Genomic DNA, 17,861 nt, shown 5'->3' with positions numbered 1-17,861 from the left:
GTTGACAGGCAGCAAAGGGCCGCGGGTCGGATTCGGAGCGTGTGCGTCCTTTAAATCAGGATGTACAGCCATGATTTTAAGACTTTACCACTGCAGTGAGCACCCACCCACGCTGCCATGCTATAGCTCTCATATTGAATATTATTAGTTAGTTTTAAAAAGACACATGCTGAGTGTAATTATCTCTGAGAGTCTTCTCTCACTGTTTGCATCCACATCTTATCTAATTTAATCCTCCCTCTGAATGAGCGACTGTATATTTAGCACTCTTACCCTTTTTGGTCCTTTTTTCTTTCACTCTCCACATAAATAATTTTAGCATGGCCTGCTAATATTGTCAAGCGCCCTATCTGGAGCTGCGCAGAGGCCTGTGGGATTTGTTTTTGCTGATTTGCTCAGTTTTGTTTTGGCGTGGTTTTTTTGTTTAGTGTTATTATTTGTGTTCTTAGCTGGTGTGAAATCCCGTCGTGTCATCTGGAGAGTTGAAGAACTGCTGAATTGGAAAAGTACAGCTGGTGTCAAGGTCTGGAAGAAGGAGAAAAGGAGAGAAATGTTTGTGTGTGTGTGTGTGTGTGTGTGTGTGTGTGTGTGTGTGTACATGACTGTGAGTGTAAGGCAAAGTAAAAGAAAGAGCAAGGGAGACTGAGACAAGGAGAGCAGCAGATAGAGGAGGAACAAACAAGAAGAGGGAGAGCGGGAGAGTCTAAGAGGTGATGTTTCACATGATAGCACGTTCTGCAATGTTGCTGCACGGCAGCATCAGCAAATCTCTCCCACCTTCAGCTTTTTTTTTTTTTTTTTCATTTTCTCTCCTCCAGCCAAGCAGGCAGGCAGACAGGCAGCCTCTAGAGAAACCGAGATGGGCTGCCTTGACTCTACATAAAAACAGCAACAACACAGAAAACAAGCAAAATCCCTAACTGTGATACCGAGGTCAGATTTATGTGTGGTAGTAAATGTAAAGAGACGTGATATCTGAAATGTATTTTTATTGAACTCAAACACCATAGGATGAAGCGAGGAGGCAGAAACTTTTTTGCAGTTGGTGCGAGAGCGCCAAGTGAATCCCGGCCAAAACAGGATTACTAAGAAATTGATTGCTGTGATTATAACAGGATTTACACCAAAAGGCCATAACATGTGTTTCCTGCTCATCTATATTAAGGGAAACTATTTCTACGCTTTCTGGCTTTTAATGCTCTCGCTGTAGTTAATGCATGGGGATGAGTTGTCTGCTGGTGCGCTAATCATCACTTTTAAGCCCAGAGTACATAATCGTTATCTTGTTGGCTCTTGACTGAAACCTTTGGAGGGCCAGAGAGCCATTTCTGCTTCCAGATAAATTCAGGGAATGTTTTACCACCACAAATAATTAGAAGATGAATACTGTCGTTATTTTTAATGAAGATAGAATCACAAAATTTATATATTAAAAATGAAGAAGTTAAAATTGTGTCTGTACTCCTGCCTTGTACTACCACTCACTTAACTGCTGTGTCTTTATATTTTCATTGGTTAACGTTAGAATTTTCCGAGGAATCACAGCAATGACCACTGGCTGTTTGTTTTGACGTGTGCTGGTTCCTTACAGCCTGAATATTTTGAGCTATAGGGAAGTGAAACCCCAATGTATATACTTGTATTCTCACGCTTGTTGTTGTGGTTAAGAGCTTTGGCTGGGTCTGAAAATGTAGGCCTGAACCTACATGAACCCAAACAGTTTCTGTACAAGCCGAAACCACGGCAGCAGTTTTGAGCCTGATAGAAAGCCTATATTGACCTAACTATGAAGGATGCAATTAATGTAAATGGTAAATGTTCAGGGAAGAAAATCTGTGATTTCATAATGATTTCTAAATTTCTTTAAAGTTCCCTGGGAAGAAGGAGAAAGACTTTATTCTTCAGATTTGACGAACTTTTGACGAACGTCCACTTCATCTGCTATACCCTTGACTAAAGGTCTCAAAGTTCCACAAGGCCACCAACTGATCGCTCACCATTTTACCTATAATAAGTTACTTTTATTAATATAAATATATATATTAAAACATTTATTACAAGCACAGGGGTGACGTGTCTCCTTGCACAACTTCCCCTTCTTCTCTTCCTTCTGATATCTCAACCGTTTGTCGTCAGCTCTGCGTCTCAAACACAACAGCTTCAGCAGAACGACTGCGCCCTGTGTTGCATCTCTGTCCTTGAGTGTGCGCAGCGGCCCACAGCTATGTAGCGCACAGACAATGATCACCATCTCTCCCACTTTTGGGGAGGCAGAAGAAAATACTGCCAATGAATTCGTCTTCGTCTTGTTTTCGGACCCCCTCTTGCATGATCAATCTGTCTCCCCTAGTTTTCCACTGTACTGCTCCCTTGTTCCATCACTCTCCCTGTCTCTCTATCCCCGCCCCCCACACCTTGATTCAGTCCAGACAGCTCCCGCCATTTACCCATGAGAAATGCAAGAGTTTCATTATACGAAAGAGAAAAAAAGGCACAAAAAACACAGGTAAATTGGCGAGAATGTGACCTGATTCAAGTCTGGGGGGATAATCAGGCTCGGGCAGAGAAGCAAAGCTCTGCTGAGGTGCATTTATGGTAGAGCTGTGTATTGGCAAGGATTTGGTGATAGGATACATATCAGGGGTTACGATTCAATATATTGCAATATATTGCGACACTGTGGGCTAAGTGAGGCCATATATGTTAATTTTATTTTATTTAATTTAAAGAAAATTGTTACATCGTTTAAAAAATACAGGCTACTTTGTTAATGCATTCAGAACAGTGAGATCTATATTTATTATTTGTCATATTTCGTGTAACATTCAACATCATCTGAGCAATGGAATTAACATTTTCCTTTATCAGTGAATAGAATAACATTGCTTGTAGGATTCTTTAGGTAAACAAGTTAAGAAAATCTAACCTGGAAATCCAGATGCCCCGCCCCTAGCAAATTCCAAATTGCACTGCACAGAAATCTGGCCCTGACGAGCAGAGCCCGCTGAATCGCCTATTGGACAAATCAGATCATTTGTTGGACGGGTGTAACATGATGAGGACAGCGCTGCGCCGTAGGAGTCGGAAAGTAAACAGCCAAGATGGCAGCTGCCGAAGGACCGCGTCCATTCAGTTTAGCTTTGGAAAAACCGCTAAGAAAACTACACTCATCTTTTTCCTTGAGAGAGGAACAGAAGACTGCCCTAGAAGCCTTCGCTTCCAGGAAGGACATTTTTGCCGTTTTGCCGAAGGGATACGGCAAAAGCATAATTTATCAGTTAGCCCCACTGGTCGGCAAACAAATGGGGCTTAGTGCAATGAATACGTCACCTTGTTTTTTGCTCTGATTGGCCATCGTGCTATCCAAGTGCGTGCAGCAGCATTTAATATGCCTCAGTTAGTGTCGCCCCTTGGGTAGGAAGGGTGTATCGGTGAGGGCCAGACTCAAAATCTTTCTAGATTTGAGTCTGGATTTCCAGGCTAAAGAAAATCTAGGAAATGTTAAAGTGTTTTAGAGAATCGATACCGTATCAAAAAACATGATATGGCAATACTGAAGTGCATCGATATTTCCTTCATCTCCTAATTTAAAGTCATTAACTCATTATAAAAGTTGACTCGATTACACTCGACATTTCAATGTCGTATTAAAGTTGATTCGCTTTCAAAGCTTCAAAGTCCAATTTCACACCCCAGCTTTTTTTCCCCCTGTTATACATATCCCATTGTATTCTCTTCCATTCTCTGGTAGTGAAACTCCAATTTTTTGCAGCTTTTTATATTCAGCACTAGACCACTTCATCAGGAGCGTGACGTGCCTGCGGTAACAGCCGTTTTACAGCACAGCAGATTTTGGCTGATGTGCATGGCACGCTAAGTTACCATGAAGCAGAGCTGGTGCTTTTTTTTTTTTTTTTTTTATGCGCGCGTACGTATGAGTGTGTATAAGGCAGCGTGAGGAGCGTGTAATAGGCTCACCTGTCCCTGGCAGCAGACTGATGGGCAGGTGGGGAGAATGGAAACCAGATGGAAAAGAGGCAGCAATGGAGGAAGGGAATGCACAGAGTAGATAAGGCTGCGCTATAGACTGCCTGTGGGGTGCCCATACGTTCAGAATTGGACTTCCATGATTAAATAAACACCATTACTGACTGAAGAAATAGGTGGGATGGAGATAGGAGGAGGAAGGAAATAATTGAGGGAATGTCGCTGGGAGGCTGGATGACATGGAAAAGCAGGAATGGGGAGAAATTCAGGAGGAAATCTCTTTGCAGCATGTTGTCATTCACATTATTCATCCAATTAAACAATCCCTTGAGGGGGGTTTGAGTTTCGTAGTGTTTTTTAAGTTGTATTATCCTGCTAATTCAAATCTTGTTGCCAGTACAGTTGAATTTTCCAATGTGTTTAAAAGACGGAGAAGACACGCCAGGCGCTCTCCTCAATATCAGCATAGATGAGCTTTCTTTAAGGGTTGCAACCAGATGTCTATAAACTCAAATCTGGTGACGTATTGACTAACTCTTTGTTGTTGTTTTTTTGACAGGGTGAAGAGGAGGATCGTGCCGACGTTTGGTCCTGTCCAAGGTAAGTTCTGTGAATCTACAACAGATGTTTTTGCTGCAACACAAACACGCTGCAGCTCAATTGTTTTCCTGCTTTTCTGTCTCGTCGAATTTAGACTTCATGCGCTGCTTTTGTTATTTGTGCTGAGTAAGTTTCACAAGCCAGGGGTGCGTGAAACTCATTTCATTTGCCGTATAAATTGACATAAACGTTGCTCTCGCTCTTTGTTTTCCTGCTCAACCGTGTAAGCAGTGAATCTGCATCACCTTGTAAGTGTGTTCTACCATCACCATCACCATCACATCTCGATCTTCCCTCGCACCACTTCGAAGATGACGGCTTTCAGCGCCTGAGCACGCTGTACGAGATCAGATCAACAATAGGAGCCACATGTGTGAAAAGCCGCAGGAGTACTGCGAACCTGTTTAGCATATGTGAGAACAAGGCCGGCTGTATATGAGATTAAAGCACGGAATCAGTCGCTAAGATTCCCAATTAAATGCTTGATGCGTTGGAGTCCAAGAACATTGTTGGAAAACTCACAAGTTCTGATTCAACAAGTGATCCCAGCAGCTGTTCTCAAACCCCCATGATGAGAACCTCTGGCCTGCCAGTATGGTGGTCTCCGCTTCTCTGTCAGTTGCATGTCTTTGGCTGTATCTGGTTGCCGTGGTGACATGCACGTGTCAGCAGTAGGATGTGTGATGTGTGTTTGTGTGTGCGTGGTGGCGGGGCGTTGAAAGGACTCTGCAGAGGCGGATAGAGTTCCTCTGTCCAGAAATGCCAGCGACGCACACATGTACAAGTCCGACAGGGAAACGTACACAAGTCGCTCAGGCACACACACACACATACTCATACAGGAAATACGCAGACGGGGTGGACACACACGTAGACAGACATCCAGATTCCATGAAGGCCACTGCCATGCATTCATGCTGACAGCTCAGGACTATAAGGTTACATACAGGGAAGTCCATGCCTGCCGCAATGCTTTGAACACTAATAGTATGTATACACACTCAGAGACCTGACGCTAAAGTTTAATGCCACTCATTTAAATCAATAAAACTAGTCTGCATATGATAGATTTATTTTTAGACATGAATGACAGAATGATGATATTTGCATACAGAATAAGCGAATGCAGATTGTTGCTCACTCAGCAGCAGCACCAGAGGAACTGCAGGTTAAGATCTTTGCTTAAGGGCAGTTTGACTATCGTCGACAATCATTACTCATTTGCTTTCCCCAGCCCATGCCAGTCCGGGGATTTGAACCGAGGACATGAGCCTGCAGAAGCTCCAGGCTACTGCTGACAACCAGGTGTAATGCACTGTAATTACTGCACAGTTCTGTTTTCGCCAGAACTGTAATTGAGTTCGAGTTCAAGAATTTATCCCCCCCATCGGGACGTTTGGCTCGCAGCAAGGCATATGTCATGTTGCATAATCACAATAAACAAAGAAGTGAGATTCAGATACACAAGATACGTTAAATGAATTGGAAAGAGGGAGGACTCAGGAGACTGAGACTCAGGAGAGTAGTTCCCTCTGTCTGTTACAGGTAAGGATGTTGATGGGATTGGTGATGATAGGTTTTCTCCTTGAGGACTTCAGGAATTTAGTTTGCTTTGAGTTGGGTTGTGTTGGGTTTTGATGGCATCAAAGAAAGTGCAGCCACCTGATGTTCACGTTGACCTTAAGTCCCTCTGCGTTGTTCTCTTCATCCTTGTGTAGCACTCAACAATATGCTTGAACATTGTTAGATATTTTTGATTGTTTTGATTTATAAAAGAAATATTTTAAAAGATTTTCATTTCATTAAATGTCTGTTAAAGGTCGAGTGTGCAGGGTTTGGGAGGATGAATGGGCAGATATGGATAATATAATCAGTAGGTTGACTTTAGTGTATAATCACCTGAAAATAAGAATTGTCGTGTTTTCGTTACCTTAGAATTAGCCATTTATATCTATAAAGGAAGCAGGTCATCATCCACAGAGTCCACCATGTTGCACTTATATGCATCTACAGTAGCCCAGGACAGACAAGTCAAACAATGGTTCCAGATAAGGCCATTCATGTTTTCATGTCTTGGCGTTGGCCACAGTTATAAGCCTCTATGTCCGAAAAACACTGATTTTCTTTCAACGTAAAACTGCTTTATTCAGCATTTTTACTGCTGTAAATCACCAGGTCTGTTTGTTTTGTAGAGGAAGAGACCTCTGCCGATATTTCGGCTCCTGAACTTCAGGTGCCGGCTGCCCAAAGCACCCTAAGTGAAGATATTCCTTTAAATCCAAGTTACGGTTTCCTTTCAATAAAATCGGTTGCACAAAACATCCTTAAGTCTTCTCCTAAAGGTTCCCCTAAGTTTTTCTCCTTATCTCAACCTTATACTTGAAGAATTGCTTAAAGTTTGTTAAACCGCTGCAAAGAGGACCTTAGCCAACAAATTAAGGAAAAAAACTTGAGGTACCTCTGACCGCATCTTAACGGCAACATGGCTAAATATATGGTGATAAATTAGGCACCCTGAGAAGATTTTGCACAGTAAATTTGACTGGATGTCTTCAAGCTCTGATACACGTAATGATTGCTCTGCGGTTTTATGCAAGAGGATCTTTCCAATCAGTTACTGGCAAGTTATTTCATGTACACAAAACAACGGTGTGTTGCGTCAATCACTGGGTTTCAAGCGCCCTTACCTGTCTGCTGAACATCCTGCTTAAGTTCCCGTCCAAACAGGAATTGCAATTTCCTCCCTCAGATCAAATTTACTTTTCAGTTTGTTCGTCTTGTTAAATGCCTCTACAAGTATGATCATTTTCTTCCTCACACCTATTTGGTTTTCGTGTCCTCTTATCTTCTGCCATTCTTTTTACTTTGTGAGAGGATACTTAGTTTTGACAACAGGTAGTAAAAGGCTATCTCAAGCACATGTTAAAGCAAACAAATGGTTCTCCATGAAAATCTCTTACAGTGCAGTAATTGCTGTAACGCCTTTCTTTGACTAAGGAAACCTTTTAAGAGATTCTGTGCAACACCTTTAGGTAATTTCCTCAGCTAAGGAAATACTAAACCCTAAGAGTCATATTTAAGGAGCAAACTTAAGGTGCTTTGTGCAGCCGACCCCTGGATCTTAAGTTATTAGAGAAAAAAGTAGTGATCGTGTCAAACAGCATTCGAGAAACACAAACCAAGAAACTGCTTTTTACCGGTTTTGATCGCCTGGTCTGTGTTTTGGAGAGAAAAAGACAAATAACAGCAAAGAAAGTTGAAGGAATTCTAACCGGGAGACGTTTCAGCTGGTTGCAGTTTGCAGTCCTCACCACTAGATGCCGCTAAACCCTACACAGTGTTTCTTTACGTCACTATCTATCGTCATATGAGGCAACACAATTGTGATTGAGCCAATGGCCCACTGATGAAAGCTCTTGCATCTGCAGTGTTATGAACGTGGTGTCTGTGGCGAAAATCAGAGGTGGCGAACAGTCTAATAATCTGCTCTCACACAAACCGAAACATACACCCCCACCACACACACACACACACACACACACACACACACACACACACACACACACACACACTTATCGTCTATGCTGTGGTAACCCTTTCATCTCACCAGCTGCAGGGCTCATAAAATGTACTGATATAAATCAATTCACCAGCCTCGTTTCAAGCGCTAAAGTCTGCCAACAAACACGCTGCAATTATCGCCACAGGTTCCGCCAAAGCCAACGAAACCAAGATCTCCGAGATTGTAACTCTAACATGTCAAGCCGAAGGGTGTGAGCAAAGTGAGAAGAATTTGCGAGGTTCACAACTGCAACGAGAATCAGAAAGACAACATTTTAGGTTTCATGATTTTGCTGGAATTGTTGACAACACTGTTTGCCAGAGAAACACAATTATATAGAGCCTTTAAAGGGCACTATTAATTCAGCCAGAGGCAAGGGTATGCAAAGTAATATGTTTCCTCCAGATGAGATGGTCCAGTAAAAATATTAACACACTGGAGGGCATGACCTTTTTAAAGTTGAAATGTCAGGCTCTCCACCACGCCCACGCCTCCCATCATATTATGCATCATGGTCTGGCACTAATATATTCCAGAACAAATGCAACTCCATTTTGTTTCACCTGTTTTGATGTGTCTGCAGCTGCACTTTTTTGCTTGAGCTACAGAGATATTGTGATGTATTGTAGATGATTGTCTTGCAATATATCGTGTGTCACGCAGTCGACTGTGTTTTGATACTGCTGTGGGCAAACATATTGGTGGTACTGTGTGGTGAGTTACCCTATATCTCTATTTATTGGAGCATTACTCTTCGGTCTTTGGATTTGATGTCAGATTCTGCGAGGTGGTGGCGAGACAATAAACTGCCAGCGAAGTCTGCATAAAGAGCTGGGCTTCTTGACATATTTCCCATTGAATGCATTTAATTTGATATTTTTAAATGTGCCACAAAGCTAAGTGGTTTTGCAGCTCCGAACTCAACAAATCCAGTCTCCTCACACAGCCTACTCTACTCTTATTCGACAGTAGAAGTCTGGGTGACTAACTGAAATGACCAGTGCACACATACACATTTAACCCCAGGTCTTATTCATGGTGCATTCAAAGGCAGAATTCATGGTGCATTCTGTGAAGTGGTGTACATGTGAGATGGTCCGTGAAGATGGCAACCTTTCTTTCATCTTCCTCTCTCACTGTTTGTGACGCATGCAGGTCGGCACATTGCTTAGAAGACACCACCGTGTCATCTACACTCGTACAAGCGCATGGCTGCCAGTGTGTCTGTGTGTGTGTGTGTGTGTGTGTGTGTGTGGGGTCGTCGGTAATGTGAGACTGTGTGTTTTGATCCTTCGGGGTCGCCTTGTCGCCAGAATCACCTTTACACACACACACACTCACTCTCTTGCTCTCTGTCCCACACAGCACACACTTTGTTATTTTAGATCATATCAACATTGATTCGTCCACAATGTACCCTCTGCCGGTGCCTGATTTATTCTGCCAATGCAGTTTGGTGCAAATTGACTTTGAAATTGACTTTCAGTTTTTACAATATGACAAGTTGTTTTCTGTCCTTTTCTCTATGTGTGTATGTGTGTGCTTGTTTGCGTCAGTCATTCTAGCCTCCGGTTTCTCTTTTTCTGCCGACAAGTGTGTATGTGTTATCACTGTTGGTGTGTGTGTCACTGAAAAGCCTTGTCTGCACTAATGGATGCAATAGCACCTGAGGGCTCATCTATATTCACTCATTATGTCAAACGTCAGGATGTTTGTTTTTGTGGTTTTGTTCCTTTTTGCAATAACTAATTTGTTTTTTCCATTTTTCCTACAGCAGCTCTTGATAGAGTTAAGTTATAATAAGACACAGAGATGCTGCTGAGTTCTCTTGTTTTTAGTTTTTAACATAGCCCACTTTTGGGGTGAGTATAGATAATAAGTTATCTCAGAATTATTTTAAAAGGATAGTTCAGACTATTTGAAGGAGGGTTGAATTGTGTTCTTATCCATAGAAAGTATACTAAAGTATATAGAAAGATAAACAGGAAACAGCTGATAGCAGGAATTAGCGAGCAGCTAGTAGCAAGAGGGAAACACAAACCTGACAGACACTGTGAAGTTGAGCAACTGGGGAGACAAGGAATTGCGCGCCCTCCTTGTCCTCGCAAAACATAGAGGCCATTAACCGTCAGATGACGGGGACGGTGAAGGACGGGCCGACTTGTGCAAGAATCGCCGAAGGACTGACCAGCCGCGGCTTCCCTCCACGTCACTGTTTACGTCACACGCTGAGCTACATGTTTTGTTACTTGCTCACGCCCCCCATTGCCCCGAAAAAGGCGCATTCTGTATAAACAAAAGTAGGTAGGCGGCATTTTGCTGCACTCCCCAATTTTGTTTTTATACTGCCAATGCTGAACGAAGACTGATTGGGCTTTCCTGCAAATTTGCACAACTCCTGTTTGAAAAGGGCTACTGACTATGGATAAGTACCTCAAACAACCCCCGCTTCAAAAGCTCTGAACTACCCCCAAAACATCATTATAATTTTTTGTCTTTAATTAATAAGAATTTAAAGGGATGGGCTCAAACACAGCTTTGCCATTTTTTTCTCTAACACCATTGCAGCTTTGTATTTCTGAAGAACAATAGCATGTGCTGTTCCAGAGGCAGGATGGACTTCTTTCAGCCATAATCTGGACCAAGGCGAGGCAACAGTAAGAGTATCAGTGGTAACCATCTCTGACCTAGCTTTGCTGACACAGGAGCAATAAGGCAGGGGATAATACAACACCAGTGTTGTCCTGACTGTGCAGACAAGGCCTCATTTTACTCTCTCTGGCTGTCTCTCGCATGATCCCAGGCGTTGTTGACAGTCCAGATGTAGCTATGCACATTGACAAGGCAATATTAAGATCAGCGCCTGTTGCCATCTCTCTGACCTAGAATTGCTGACAAGGGATAAGCCAAGGAATTGTATTAACCCAGCCATGTCCTGATCATGCTGACAAGACGTTATTCTCAAGCCCTGTTGCTGCTGCTGCTAGACAGCTCTGAAGACATCGCAGGCTAACGCTACTGAGAGCAGTATGTCTGCTCTGTAAGATACCGCTGCTGACAAGCCAGTGTACTGCGGTCTTAAGCACTGTTGTCCAGGGAATAGTAAGGCAAGGAATAGAATTAAGGCTGGCTATATCGACTATACGTGTTGACAAGGCACAAGTGAGGGCTGCGCTGGCGTGCCCGGCCTTGCCTCTCTGACAAGACACTGGATGCTCGGTGACAAGCTGCTTGCTATTCCACACCCATGTTAGCATGGCTAGGGTCACATTGACATCTGCAGTCTGGGGAAACTTGAGCCTATCTTTCCAGCAAACATTGTGAGCTTGTGCATGTGTGCCCATTGATGGGGATTAGCGAAGATGTGTGAGCCCGGCTCCCTGGGATGGCCCTGGTTGCTGCTGGAGGTCAATGCATGTGCACTCTAATGTCCATGAGTGTTTGTGTGAGTGTGTGTGTGTGTGTATTTGCCAGGCGGTGGGGGGTTAGGCCTGGATTGCAATGACAATGGAGAGGAATTTAAATGAGAGAAAAAAGGGGGATCAGGGACATTTGCAAGGAGGATGGAAGAGGCTTTGGCACCATTGTTGTTCTTCCTCTTTGTCATTCTGCCTCTCTATCTCTCTATTACAAATCCTTCACTCTCTGGCTGTCCTCACTCTTGGCTGCTACATTTGTCATTAAAGTCACTCTGTCTCTCTTGATTTTATCCCAACTTATCCCTATCTCTGTTTTCTTTCTGTCTGTCCTTCCACACTTGTTATTGTGTCTTTCTTCCTCTCTTGCTTTCAAGAATGAAAAGTGCTTCACACCATGCCAGGTTGGGAAGTCCTGAGCAACTTTTGTGCCCCTGACCCTTACTGAAGATCTAGGACATTGAGTATCGGACAGTATTCAACCAGTTACTAATCACTTCATAATACAGCTGCACTGGCTGCCACTAGCTATCAGTGTGTTAACATAGACTGTATATCAGAAGTGGACATAGCCACTGAGTCTGAAAAGTGAAGGCAATGTGGAAGTGTCTCAAACCAGCAGTCTTTCTAATGGCCAGCAGGGGGCGACTCCACTGGTTGGAAAAAGAAGCCCAACTGTGTGTACATGTCAATGAGAAAATGACCTTATTTCACCTCAGTAAACACTTTCTTAATTAGTTTATGGTCTAAGTTTCAAGTCTTCAGTACAGCATGCTGTTCAGTTTGTAAACTATGGTCCCATTTAGAACAAATGGGACAGTAAAGCAGGGTGTAGCTACCTTGTGATTGATAAGTTGCCACCACAATGATAGTCCTCAGGTTCTCAGTCAGGGTCATCCCATGTTCCTCGATAGCTCCACCTCTCATCCAAATAAGGTCACGCCTGGCTCTGAAAAAAACAAAATGGTGATGGCTAAAATGTCGAACTCAAGGCTTTAAAACGGTAATCAACAAACCGCTGGGTGCCATAACAGTGGCTATATCCACTTCTTGTACACTTGCACACTTCTTGATGGCCCAAAATCATTTCTTCCTTCTACCTCTACCTTTTATTTTTGAGTGCTATCTTGCATTTCACACTGGAGTCACGAGGGGTAGTGATTGAAATCTTCCCCTTTGAAATGGAACAGCTGTTCAAGATCTTGATATGTCACTGTTAGTCCTTGATGCTGGCATTTATGTAAACAGACATGACAGTGTTGCCGGACATTGCGAATACACCGTCGTCTGCCGTCGTTATTTCTTGTGGGAGCTATAGGCATTCTTTAGCAGCTGTCAGGATGCTTGGATTTATCTTCAAGTTAAGTTTCATGCTATTGATTGTTTAAACAAGTCATCAAATAAATAAAAAAAAAGCTCTGCTTCCTTACCTGACCACTAGCAATGCTCTGTAGGCTATCGTTAGCATCTTGTGTTCCTACCCTTCCAGTTGGCACTAATATTAAAGGAGCGGTAGTTCCAAGTGCTGTATCGTACGCAATTGAACTTGCTTGAGTTTCTGGAAGACATTTCACCTCTCATCTAAGAGGCCTCTTCAGTCCTAGAACCGAAGAAGTCTCTTGGACGAAAGGAGAAACATCTTTAAAAAGCTCAAACAAGGTTCGTTGCCGACAATATAGCACTTAGAAATACCATGACCTGGATGACTGAGAATGTTCACCAACATAGAGGTGCAGCAACTTTGCTGCTGGATTTAATTAAATTTTGGGCGTTATATATCAAAGGGGGAATGCAGCATGGAAATATGAGAAACTGCAGGACTGTCATGCACAAAATCAACAATAACATTAACGTTAACAGTAACATTAGCTGGCTAGCTACTTTGCTAATTAGCGGCCAAGACTTTGGCATACTAGCAATATAAATTCTGCTTGTTATAAAGAAAAGGAAAATTTTAAATTTTTTATTAACAAAGAAAATGTAGGCGGCGTGGGGATAAGCATTGTCGCCTCACAGCAAGAGGGTTCCTGGTTCTTACCTGGGTGAGGAGTTTGCATGTTCTCCCCATGTCAGTGTGGGTTTTCTCCAGGTGCTCCAGCTTCCTCCCACAGTCCAAAGACATGCAGGTTAATTGGTGACTCTAAATTGTCCATAAGTGTAAATGTGAGTGTGAATGGTTGTTTGTCTCTATGTGTCAGCCCTGTGATAGTCTGGCGACCTGTCCAGGGTGTACCCTGCCTCTCTCCCAATGTCAGCTGGCTCCAGGCAAGGTTTTCTTGTTGTAGTTTTGTAGTTGTCTTTTGTTACTCTTGCGGCCATTTCAACAGTGATTTCTCAAAACACTCGGTATGAAGTCTGCCTCTGAAAAACCTCTGTTTGAAGAGCCATGTCGCCCTAATACTTTGCCTTACCTCGAAATCCCAACAAGCCACAGGACACCTTTTCCTAGACCTGAACACAGTTGAGTAGAGGCAAAGATTGGTCATGTGTGTTGGAGGACGCACATTTAACAAACAATATAAATAATATTCATAAGACAGTTTTGAAGTTGTTGGTAGTTGTATATTACTCCTTCTGTTGCTTTGATGTGTTTCTAATGCTGTGTCTGTAATCAAAATGTTTTTATTTTGTGTCTAATTTCCTGCGTCTCTTTTAATGCCTCCCATTCAGTGTCACTTAACTCTCTCCCATCAGAAGTCTGTTTTGTTTTTTTCCCATCTTCCTGTGACTCTCCGTCTCTCTGTGTCTGTCTTTGTCTGTCTCTCTGTCACTCCCCTTTGTCTCTCATGTTATTACCTCAGCAGTCTGTGGTCAAATGTAGTCCAGTTGCTAATATAACCACTCTCAAAACAGGCTCATTGATTTTAATCTCTCTCTGTCTCTGTCTCCCTGTCATACACACACACACACACACACACACACACACACACATGCATATACACTTTCTCTCCCCATGTCTGTTTGTCTGCCCCCCACCCCTTTGCTCTGTAGCGGCTCTAATTGCGATCAATTAGGAAACTTCAGAAGGCTGAAATAGGAGCTGTGACAAGGGGCATCCGCTGAGCTGGCAGGGAGAGAGGGAGGGGGAGAGACAGGGGGAAAAAGGAAGAGAGACAGAGAGAAGTGGAGGAGGAGAGGGAAAAATGGTGACATCGGAGTGGAGAGATGATGGGAGGGGCAGGAGAGAGAAGTCCAAGTTGGTGTCGAGAGATGAGCTAATGGTAATGGCGTGATTGATGTGGCCACGGCAGCTGAAAGTCACATCGTTTTTCATGCCAGGTATCGATTCCCGACAACCTCTTGTTAGCTTTGGGGCGCAGTGGATGGGGCATGGCACTAACATCGCCATGGTGAGGAGTTGTATTCCCATCTGAAATGTATGCAGTTGCTCTGCTGAAAGGTGCTTGAACAAAAGCATCATACTCTAAATTCTGAGCATGCCAGCTGGAAAAAGAGACGGACCTGCAAACTGATTTCAGAGGGCAGTTGCTTTGTAACATGAGCAGAGATTTTATTTTAGTTTTATATATATCACTTTTATTTTTATTTTATCTGTTTTGTTTATTAATTCTGCTTGTTTCTTTTCTGTCGCCTACTGCATTCATCACCTTTTTATTTTTTTTATTTTATTTTATTTTTTCGCCTTTGGACAAATAAAATCTGTTTAGAACAACCTTCATTTATCAGAGTAACTTAGAGGACAGTCCTAAAAGATGGAGAAAAACAACATGGTAATAATGATTATATTCATAACTATCTTAACCCTTTGAAACCTGGAGCAACATCACTTTCTTGTGCTGCTTTCAGACACCTTTTGCAAGTATTTAAACCTTTGAACCCTGAGCAAATGGGTGCGATTTCTTTCTCCATATTTTATATTAAAAAGACTCTAAAACTATATAATTATTAATTTAATTTAATTTAATTTAATTTAATTTAATTTAATTAATTTTATTTTTTTTTAAATAAAAAAATTAAAATTAAAAGGACTCAGGAAAACTATATAATTATTATTACAGTTTAAAATTATATTACAGAATTCTTTGAATTTTTAAGCACTCTTTTCAAGTTTATTTCATTTCCTTGTTTGTTTTTTTTATTTTCTTTCTTTCTTTTTTTTTAAACTAAATTTCTTGTCTTTAATTCTTTAATTTTTTGGGTCCTTTCTTCATTCATTGCTCATTGCCTTCTTGCAAAGTTTAAAAAAAAAAAACAAGGCCAATTTGCTGAGGCTTCAAAGGGCTCAACAAGACTACAAAGTCTGTTACAATACTGAATGAAGGAAAAAAGAGATACAAAAAATAAAAGGCATGTAGCAGTGAAGTAAAAGTAGTGACGGCGCTCTAGTGTTTCCCCTAGTTTGACTGCCTTGGCCTGGTGGACGTACTGCCACACCAAATTCTATTCTCAAAGTTAAACACTTTCAAGTTCCTTAAAGTTTCTTTTACGTATTTATCAGTTACTTTTCACATCAGCATACATTAAATCCACCGCATAGCACTTATTAAGAATAATATGTCACTTTAAAGCTCTTTGCCTGTTACTTTTCATCTTCAAGAACAGTGGTGCAGAACACTAGGAGCAAATGCCTGGAGTTGAGTTTTCATTGTTGAGTGTACTATTGAAATATGCTACCGATTGCTCAATATGATACGATATGATATGATACGATACGATACGATACGTTACGACATACTTTATTGTCCCCATAGGGAAATTCGTCTTGGACTCAGGAGCTGCACGAGTATTGCTGCCTTACAGTAACAGTCCAGAAGAAATGAAAAGCATACACCATAAAAAATCATAAAAAGACATACTATACATAACAGTATTGCACAACAGCCATTCATGTATTGCGAATAACACCAGCACACAACAGAGCACCATGAGCACCATGCTTACAGTAAACATGGAGCAAGTAGTGGTGTAATATAAAATGATACTGCAGTGGGAGCATTATTTGAAATACACTACCCCTGAAATCACAAATAAAGATGTTGTAATGGAGTGCAAAAATATGCTTCCCATATTGTAACAGTACACTTGCTCCTGTTTGTACTCATTTTCTGATAGGTATGGTCGTATTTTTGATTATAGGCATCGCTAAATGCATCGTATAACTTTCAGCAAACTTTACAGTAAAGGCGAAATATATACTGCACCTGACAGACTTTAGTTTGTAGCTTTGAAACTCATGCACCTCTAACACCTGCTCACAAATCAATGATACTTTGCGTCCCTCTTTAATTTGATTCTCACTATACTGTGATAGCTTTGTGTCTTTTGGCAACTTCAGCCCTTCAGGACTGAACTCCTTGTGAAGACAATAGGGATGAAGGCAGCTGAACAAATAGAGACCAGCGTCTCAACTTTCCCCTTTTCTCTTTTTTCCAATTTATTTACATATGTATTAGAGACTGTCCCCTAAACACAATCTCCAAAACAGCTTTGCTTGAACAGTGTTTAACAGAAAAACAAGGAACTTCTTCCAGTTCAAGTCAAGTATTCCCCCCCCAAGGCAAAGATTATAAATAGCATTATTATCCGGAAATTTTCCTTTACAGAGACTAGAGCGTGCTGCTTGCCTTAAGCCTTCTGAGGCAACCGCTGAAAAATGTTTCGAACACCACGATTCCACAAGATTCATGTTGTTTCACGCGGCGCTCGGCTCGCAGATAAAAATAAGCTTGTTGTAAATAAATCTAATGGTAATTTTCGGACGGTTCCTGCCAGAGATATGGGAATGTGTCCACGGCCTTGGGTTTGTTAAGTGTCTCTGGTTTTGATACATGCACGGGAGGCTGAGAGCCCCTGGTCTCATGTTTGGCTGGCTTTGCCTTGGGGCATACAAACCCTTTTATCTTGTCACCCTAATGCATGTGTGTGTGCACGTGTGTGTGCAAGACGGAAAGAGAGGGAGCATGAGAGGGAGATGGAAGGATCAATACTGAGCCGTCAGGAGGTCTGCTACTCCCAGAGAGAGAGGGAACAGGACACCCGGCAGAGAGTGGAGAGGGGGAAAGTAATAGAGAGAGATAAAGAGAGAGAAAAAAGTCAAGAGGAAGAGAATAAGGAAAAGAGGGGGGAAATGGATGGATGGTAGAGAGATATATGTGGAAGGAGATTGGAAGGGAGAGTAGATGTGGCTGGTGATAAATGAACAGATACAAGGGACATGGAGAGGGAAAGAATAATGCGGATGGAAAAACTGTAGAAAATGAGAGAGGTCAGGAGAGGGGCAAGTGCAGGGCGGCAAGGGAGGACTGGAAAATAGTAGTAATAGTCGTGACAGTGTA

General features: G+C 42.1%; 1 protein-coding gene across 2 annotated transcripts in view; it reads left to right on the top strand.

Moving 5' to 3' along the window:
- cntfr (ciliary neurotrophic factor receptor) overlaps positions 1 to 17,861 on the top strand; it is a 348,331-nt gene that overhangs the window by 55,049 nt on the left and 275,421 nt on the right. For both annotated transcript variants that reach the window (XM_049603655.1, XM_049603654.1), the window contains one exon: positions 4,547 to 4,587. The gene's annotated coding sequence lies outside the window, so the exon portion shown is untranslated. The remainder of the gene's footprint in view (positions 1 to 4,546; positions 4,588 to 17,861) is intronic.

The sequence above is a fragment of the Epinephelus fuscoguttatus genome, linkage group LG18, assembly GCF_011397635.1.
Source record: "Epinephelus fuscoguttatus linkage group LG18, E.fuscoguttatus.final_Chr_v1".
Lineage (NCBI taxonomy): Eukaryota > Metazoa > Chordata > Actinopteri > Perciformes > Serranidae > Epinephelus > Epinephelus fuscoguttatus.
The sequence above is the reverse complement of the archived record's forward strand: the minus strand, read 5'-3'. Positions and strand labels throughout refer to the sequence as shown.